Here is an 8,858-nt window from a genome sequence, read left to right on the forward strand (position 1 = left end):
TTTTTTTTAGAAAATCACCGCTAAAAGTTATCACGAGCAATCGACTCAAAATTGGCGGGATCGACAGATAATTGTAAATAGAGCATTTTTCATCATCCGGTATGGGGTCCGAAAACGCATATTTTTCCAGAAAGCTAGGTAAGAAACTTTTACAACTACCGCTTCTGTACCCACATGGTAAACGCTATTCGCCAACAGCGCCGATAACGCAACGGCCAAGGTAACTGGATGGGCGTCGGAGAATCCGGCTTCGAATCTCGAATAGACGTAGCGGGGATGTTCTTCTTTTCGTTTGTATTTTCAATACCTCAATTGATAGGGATAGGAGGGTTAATAAGGTAAGTAAATCAATAAGGAATGATAATAATAAGGTAGTAAGTAACTTTCTCAAACCTCTTGGGATAGTAAACAACTAAAATGTGACTCCAGGTCACTTTACAATGGCTCTTCCGTCACTGTTCCGTGTCCTCACTTTCCTTCGAACAACTAGATGGATGGTACTTGTCATATAAACATTCGAAACAAATATACTCACGGCACCAAGAACATCTAATTAATGCAATCTTTCGACAGCTAAACTGTTTTTTCCGAAGAGTCAGCGGAAAACAAACTTGGTTTTCATTTAAAAATATCTCTTTTTCGGGAATTAGTTTTGATGCGTATCACGCATACGATATCATTGCCCGGAAAATCGGTGCTGAAAGTTGGTTATGGATTATGCTGTGAATAGTTTTTGCATCCGTGCGGTTGTGCAATTCCCGCTGATTTTCCAGAAGCACACTGCAATTCTGAAGCCTGGAAATAAAAGTTTTTAGCCTGGCGATAGAAATAAACATCACACAGCTGGCACACAGGTGTGCAATTTGGCGGTATTACTTTTACTGTGCACGTCGGCTGACCCTCGCCATCTATAAACATTGTGTCATATATTGTAGTATTAATTTGTCCACTCTAGGAATCCAATATAAGACAAAACTTATTATCAGAAACGTATGCTTTTAAACCATTCTCAAGAAATGTTCTGTAAATCGCATTCGTCAGTTTCCCGGATTTGGAGCAGGTACTGTAAACATTTTTCAACGAGTCGGTTAAACGATTGACCTCTTCTATAACCCGAGGACCAAATGTAACATTCGATTCTTGTAAACACAGGAAACCTTTAGGCAACACGTACCCAGAGGCTGTGATGGCATATTGCGCCCTGTACGAATGTGTTAGTTTGTTTTACTACCAACTGCGACAAGGGTTCGTTTTTCTCCCTTACGCGATAACGTGCGTCGAATGTTAGTGTGGTGAAAGGAAAGGAAATTCAGATAACGGTTAAAGCCGTTTTATCTGTGCCTGATCTTAATTATAATTTGCTGTCAGTTAGAAAACTAGAAATGAATGGTTTGAGTATCACGTTTGAAAAGGCTGAAGTTTTAATTAAAAAAGGAAAAGAAACTGTTGCCACTGCAAATAGTAATGAATCTCAGTTACATGTTCTAAATTTTTTGCAACGAAAAGCCATGTCAGTTGCTTCAACTGCAACTAATGCGAAATTGTGGCACAGCAGATAAGGCCACTTGAGTTGTGATAGCATTAAACGCCTTCAGTTACAAGATGATGGTATGGAACTGGGCACTTCAGCAATCCCCACGGAACAATGTTCAAATTGTGTCTAAGGAAACCAATCACAGCTGCTGTACAATCACAATAGGAAACGCGCCACCAGACTTCTTCAGTTGATCCACAGTGATCTGTGTGGGCCAGTTGCACCGGAATCGTTCGACGGAAAGAAGTACGTACTCACGTTCGTCGACGACTTTATACATTTTACAGTGGCCAATGCACTGGAATCGAAGTCAGAGGTAACTCGCTATCTGAAGATGTTTAACACCATCACTATAGCTCATTTCAACTTGAAGAGTAGCAGACTGAACTGTGACAGTGATCGTGAATGCATGTCAAATGAACTGATGCAGTTTTTTGGAGAACGAGGAATACAGTTTGAGTTTACAATCGGATATACTCCTCAGCAAAGAGGTGTTTCAGAGCGAATGAACAGAACTATTATTGAGAAAGGTCGTTGTATGGTACTTCAGAGTAAATTAGATAAAATGTTCTGGTCGGAACCTGTTCGAACTGCCGTGTATCTGCTTAATAGAAGCCCTACCGCGGCTTTGGAAGAAAAGGTGTCTGCAGCTTTGTGGTGCAACGAGAAGCATAATTTGAGTAAGCTGAGAGTGTTATGTTCGAGTATAATGACTTTTCTGGAGACTAGAAATCTACTCTGTAGGAGTCAGCATGGGTTTCGAAAAAGACGGTGGTGTGAAACCCAGCTCGCGCTATTCGTCCACGAGATTCAGAGGGCCATAGACACGGGTTCACAGGCAGATGCCGTGTTTCTTGACTTCCGCAAGGCGTTCGATACAGTTCCCCACAGTCGCTTAATGAACAAAGTAAGAGCACATGGACTATCAGACCAATTGTGTGATTGGATTGAGGAGTTCCTAGATAACAGAACGCCGCATGTCATTCTCAATGGAGAGAAGTCTTCCGAAGTAAGAGTGATTTCAGGTGTGCCGCAGGGGAGTGTCATAGGACCCATTCACAATATACATAAATGACCTTGTGGATGACACCGGAAGTTCCTGAGGCTTTTTGCAGATGATGCAGTGGTGTGTCGAGAGGTCGTAACAATGGAAAATTGTACTGAAATGAAGGAGGATCTGCAGCGAATTGACGCGTGGTGCAGGGAATGGCAATTCAATCTCAATGTAGACAACTGTAATGTGCTGCGAATACATAGAAAGATAGATCCCTTATCATTTAGCTACAAAATATCAGGTCAGCAACTGGAAGCAGTTAACTCCATAAATTATCTGGGAGTACGCATTAGGAGTGATTTAAAATGGAATGATCATATAAAGTTAATCTTCGATAAAGCAGATGCCAGACTGAGATTCATTGGAAGAATCCTAAGGAAACGCAATCCGAAAACAAAGGATGTAGGTTACAGTACGCTTGTTCGCCCACTGCTTGAATACTGCTCAGCAGTGTGGGATCCGTACCAGATAGGGTTGATAGAAGAGATAGAGAAGATCCAACGGAGAGCAGCGCGCTTCTTTACAGGATCATCTAGTAATCGCGAAAGCGTTACGGAGATGATAGATAAACTCCAGTGGAAGACTCTGCAGGAGAGACGCTCAGCAGCGCGGTACGGGCTTTTGTTAAAGTTTCGAGAACATGGGTTCACCGTAGAGTCAAGCAGTATACTGCTCCCTCCTACTTATACCTCGCGAAGAGACCATGAGGATAAAATCGGAGAAATTAGAGCCCGCACGGAAGCATACCGATAATCCTTTCCACGAACAATACGAGACTGGAATAGAAGGGAGAACCGATAGAGGTACTCAGGGTACCCTCCGCCACACACCGTCAGGTGGCTTGCGGAGTATGGATGTAGATGTAGATGTTCGGATGTATTGCTTATCTCCTGATGCCAAAGGAAGTGAGAACAGGGAAATTTGAAGGCCAGTCCTTAAAATGCTATTTCACTGGTTACTGTCGTAATGGTTTCAGGCTTTGGTGTCCAGGGGAAGGAAAAAGTAGTCACAGGAAGGAACATTGTAAGATTTGACTTTGAAAGTAAACCAGCCGAGGACTGGATCCTAGAATCTGCACAGGAATCTTCCGAGAAGTATGATAATGCGAAGAAATTGTCGAAGAAGATGCCAAACCAAGTGATGGGGGTCTTGAAAGAATCCCATACCAGTACTGACCAGTGACAAAGAGGAAGCTGAAAATTTATCAGAAATGAAAACTGTTCGATGTTCTACCAGGAAGAGGAACCCTCCTAAGTATCTGAAAGACTATGCTGCCTCGGGCATGGATGTGTGTGATGTCCTTAGGTTTGTTAGGTTTAATTAGTTCTAAGTTCTAGGCGACTGATGACCTCAGAAGTTAAGTCGCATAGTGCTCAGAGCCATTCCTGAGAGAGTAGGTATTCCAGAAGAACTGAAAGACACAACTGGTTTGGTTTGTAGGTTACAGAAAACTTTATATGACTTAAATCAAGCACCACTAGCATAGAATCACTCTACTCAAACCTTTCTTATGTCTATACGATTCACTCAGTAAATATAGTAAATGTCTTTACTATATAATTTTAAAGGAAGTTGTCATTTATATTGAGCTCTATTTTTGATGACAGGAAATAATAGAGAGGAAATGGACAGAGTGAAATTTAAGTTAAAGCAGAAGTTCAAATTAAAGGAACTGGGAGAAACACAATCATACTTGGAAAGCGGTATTTCTACAAATAATGGAGAAATGTATCTGAGCCAAAAATCATACTTGAAGGATTTGCTGCAACGATTCAAAACGCAAGATTGTAATCCGGTCAAGACGCCTATGGAAGTTAAACTGGAAATCAAGGAATGAAAAATGATCGATAAGTCCTGCACAGAGTTGATTGGATGTTCGATGTACGCAACGATTTTTAAATGATCCTGTAACATAGCGCACTGCTCTCTGGTCGGATCTTCTCTATCTCTTCTATCAACCCTACCTGCTACGGATCCCACACCGGTGAGCAGTGAGCGAACAAGTGTACTGTAACCTACTACCTATTTTTTCGGACTGCATTTCCTTAGGATTCTTGCAGTGAATCTCAGTCTGGCATCTGCTTTACCGACGATTAATTTTATGTGGTCATTCCATTTTAAATCACTCCTAATGCCTACTCCCAGATAGTTTATGCAATTAACTGCTTCCAGTTGCTGACCTGCTATATAGGGTGGTCCGTTGATAGTGACCAGGACAAATATCTCACGAAATAAGCATCAAACGAAAAAACTACAAAAAACGGGACTTGTCTAGCTTGAACGGGGAAACCAGATGGCGCTATGGTTGGCCCACTAGATGGCGCTGCCATAGGTCAAACGGATATCAACTGCGTTTATTAAAATGGGAACCCCCATTTTTAATTACATATTCGTGTAGCACATAAAGAAATATAAATGTTTTAGTTGGACCTCTTTTTTCACTTTGTGACAATTGGCGCTGTAACTGTCACAAACATAGGTCTCACAGTTTTAGACGAACAGTTGGCAACAGGTAGGTTTTGTTAAATTAAAATACAGAACGTAGGTACGTTTGAACATTTTATTTCGATTGTTCCTATGTGATAAATGTACCTTCGTGAACCTATCATTTCTGAGAACACATGCTGTTACAGCGTGATTACCTGTAAATACTACATTAATGCAATAAATGTTCAAAGTGATGTCCGTCAACCTCAATGCATTTGGCAATAAGTGTAACGACATTCCTCTCAACAGTGAGTAGTTCGCCTTCCGTAATGTTCGCACATGCATTGACAATGCGCTGACGCATGTTGTCAGGCGTTGCCGGTGGATCACGATAGCAAATATCCTTCAACTTTCCCCACAGAAAGAAATCCGGAGACGTCAGGTCTGGTGTACGTGCGGGCCATGGTATGGTGCTTCGATGACCAATTCACCTGTCATGAAGTATGCTATTCAGTACGGCTTCAACTGCACGCGACCTATGTGCCGGACATCCATCATGTTGGAAGTACATCGCCATTCTGTCATGCAGTGAAACATCTTGTAGTAACATCAGTAGAACATTATGTAGGAAGTCAGCATACACTGTACCATTTAGATTGCCATCGATAAAATGGGGGCCATTTATCCTTTCTCCCATAATGCTGCACCATACATTAATCCGTCAAGGTCGCTGATGTTCCACTTGTCGCAGCCATCATGAATTTCCCTTTGCCCAATCGGTTTATGTGGTGAATGACTCTTCGTCACTAAATAGAACGCGTGCAAAAAATCTGACATCGTCCCGTAATATCTCTTGTGCCGAGTGTCAGAACTGTACACGATGTTCATAGTCGTTGCCATGCAATTCCTGCTGCATAGAAATATGGTACGGGTGCAATCGATGTTGATGTAGGATTCTCAACACCGACCTTTTTGAGATTCCCGATTCTCGCGCAATTTGTCTGCTACTGATGTGCGGATTAGCCGCGACAGCAGCTAAAACACCTACTTGGCCATTATCATTTGTTGCAGGTCGTGGTTGACGCTTCACATGTGGCTGAACACTTCCTATTTCCTTAAATAACGTAACTATCCGGTGAATGGTCCGGACACTTGGATGATGTCTTTCAGGATACCAAGGAGCATACATAGCTCACGCGCATTCGGCATTTTGATTACAATAGCCATAAATCATACGATATTTACCTTTTCCGTAATTGGTAACCGGTCCAAGTTAACACGGGTGATGTATCACGAAGCAAATACCATCCGCACTGGTGGAATGTTACGTGGTACCACATACTTGCAGGTTTGTGACTATCACAAAGCGAAAAAAAGTGGTTCAACTAAAACATTCATATTTCTTTACGTACTACACGAATATGTAATAAAAATTGGGGTTCCTATTTAAAAAACACAGTTGATATCCGTTTGACCTATGGCAGCGCCATCTAGAGGGCCAACCATAGCGCCATCTGGTTTCCCACTTCAAGCTAGACGAGTTTCGTTCTTTGTAGTTTTTTCGTTTGGTGTTTATTTCGTGAGATATTTGGCCTGGTCACTATCAATGGACCACCCTGTATCGTAGCTAAATGATAAAGGATCTTTCTTTCTATGTATTCACAGCACATTACACTTGTCTACCTTGAGATTCAATTGCCGTTCCCTGCTTCATGTGTCAATTCGTTGCTGACCCTCCTGCATTTCAGTACAATTTTCTATTGTTACAACCTCTCAATATACTACAGCATCATCCGCAAAAAGCCTCAGTGAATTTCCGATGACAAAATTCCAGTCGATACAGGGCAAGGGTTGGCTACCACAACAATGAGACTGTCATGATGCACCCACTTTCAACAGTGTTAATTACAAATAAGCATCAATTAGGTACCATCGAAATGTGCTCTCAAGATCACTGTCCTCAGAATGATCAGATGGAGATGGATAAGCGGTTATCAATTTCAGGTGTCTTGTCGCAGTGTTGGACAAAAAATACCCAGCGACAAAAGGCAAGACACCAACCGACCATCACCCCAACAGGCAGCAACTCCTTACGCAAATGTTCCGAAGAAGGCAAAGGGAAGTGAAAATCACAGCAGTAATGTCGAGACGTAGATGTGGTAGATATTGATAATGTTGCACACACTGAGGAAGTTCCAGGAGTAGACAGTAACTTGAATGTAAATATAGGAGACAGGAATTGCATTGAAATCTGTTAGTCGTAAAAACGTGAACAATTCAGTGACCACAGCGGTACCTCCTACAGGAAATAACACGTTTCCTAGTAAAGATACAAGGGTAATCCCAAAAGTAAGGCCTCCTATTTTTTTTATAAGTACATAGATCTGTTTATTTATACAATGGCTTAAATCCGTTTACCGCTTGAATATTTAGCTGTTTTCTGACATAATCACCACGTTCCACATCATTACGAAGTGTCGTATTCATGATCTATGGAACAATTATTAATCTAATCTAATCTAATCTTTCTGTCGATGCATTTTTGCAGATGTTGTGGCAGTTTTTGTATGCCCATGTCATACAAGTTCCTCGCCATGCTGTTCAGAACGCTAAGAATCTCTTCTTTCACCTCGTCATCGGAGATAAATTGCCTTCTGGCCAAATGTTCTTTTAACCTAGGGAACAGGTGATAGTCACTGGGCGCCAAATCAGGACTATAGGGTGGGTGAATGATTATGTTCCACTGAAACTGTTGCAGGAGAGAAACGGTTTGCCGAGTGATGTGAGGCAAGCCTTGTCCTGGAGAATGTGATGCCCTTGCTCAACATTCCCCTTCTCCAGTTCTGAATTGCCCGTTTGAGTTTTTTTAGAGTCTCACAGTACCTGTCATTGTTAATTGTGGTCCCAGCGATTCGGCACTGACGGACATCAACACGCGCAAAATGCAGCCAGCTGCGCAGCTGCAAAGATAACACACGCGAACTGGACGTACAGATTCGCCAACCCTTGGGGTGAAAGGGAAACAGCAGTGGCCCCAGCACCGACCCTTGGGGAACGCCCCACTTAACAGTGCTCCGTTGGGACTGAACATCACTACCACTCTCAATATTGCGGAGAATTACGTTCTGCTTTCTGTTCTTTAAGTAAGAGGTGAACCAATTGTAAGCTACTCCCCTTACTCCACAATGGTCCAACTTCTGCAGTAATATTTTATGGTCAACACAGTCAAAAGCCTTCGTTAAATCAAAGAAAACACCTAACGCTCGCAACCTTTTATTTAATCTGTCCAAAACCTCACAGAGAAAAGAGAATATAGACCTCTAGAGGGCCAGTGTTGCAAGGCGGAAGCGAGTCTCCACTCGGCCCTTGGTACCACCACATGCCGTATTCCTGGACTACGAGGATGGTATATAGGCTACTGCAATGGCACCATACAATCAGTCCTACTGCCTTTGCTTGTACTTGTGGCTTAGTGACCACACGTACAAGGATCCCTGTAGGACTTAGCACAATGTCTCAACTATCTTGGATATTAACTGCTGTGCCCTGCACTTGTGTAATTGCTATGGATTGTGACATGCTATTGTGAACCAGTATCGTTGTGAATACTTCATTTAAGTATTTTGTATGTTATTTTGTTATTCTGACATGACAGCCACAAAGACAACTGGGCCCTCTAAAGATGCTCAACTGACTTTGAAGCAGTGTCAAAGTTTTACAAGGGTTGTTTTTTAAGTAAGGGCCGTTCGAGCGTATAGTCCCGTAGTTCGCGTGGACGCCGCAACAAGCCACCGCGCCACTTGCCGGCATCCTTCCCGTTCACACTGATGCAAGTTGCAGCTC

The sequence above is a fragment of the Schistocerca gregaria genome, chromosome 10 (genome assembly GCF_023897955.1).
Source record: "Schistocerca gregaria isolate iqSchGreg1 chromosome 10, iqSchGreg1.2, whole genome shotgun sequence".
NCBI classification, from domain to species: domain Eukaryota; kingdom Metazoa; phylum Arthropoda; class Insecta; order Orthoptera; family Acrididae; genus Schistocerca; species Schistocerca gregaria.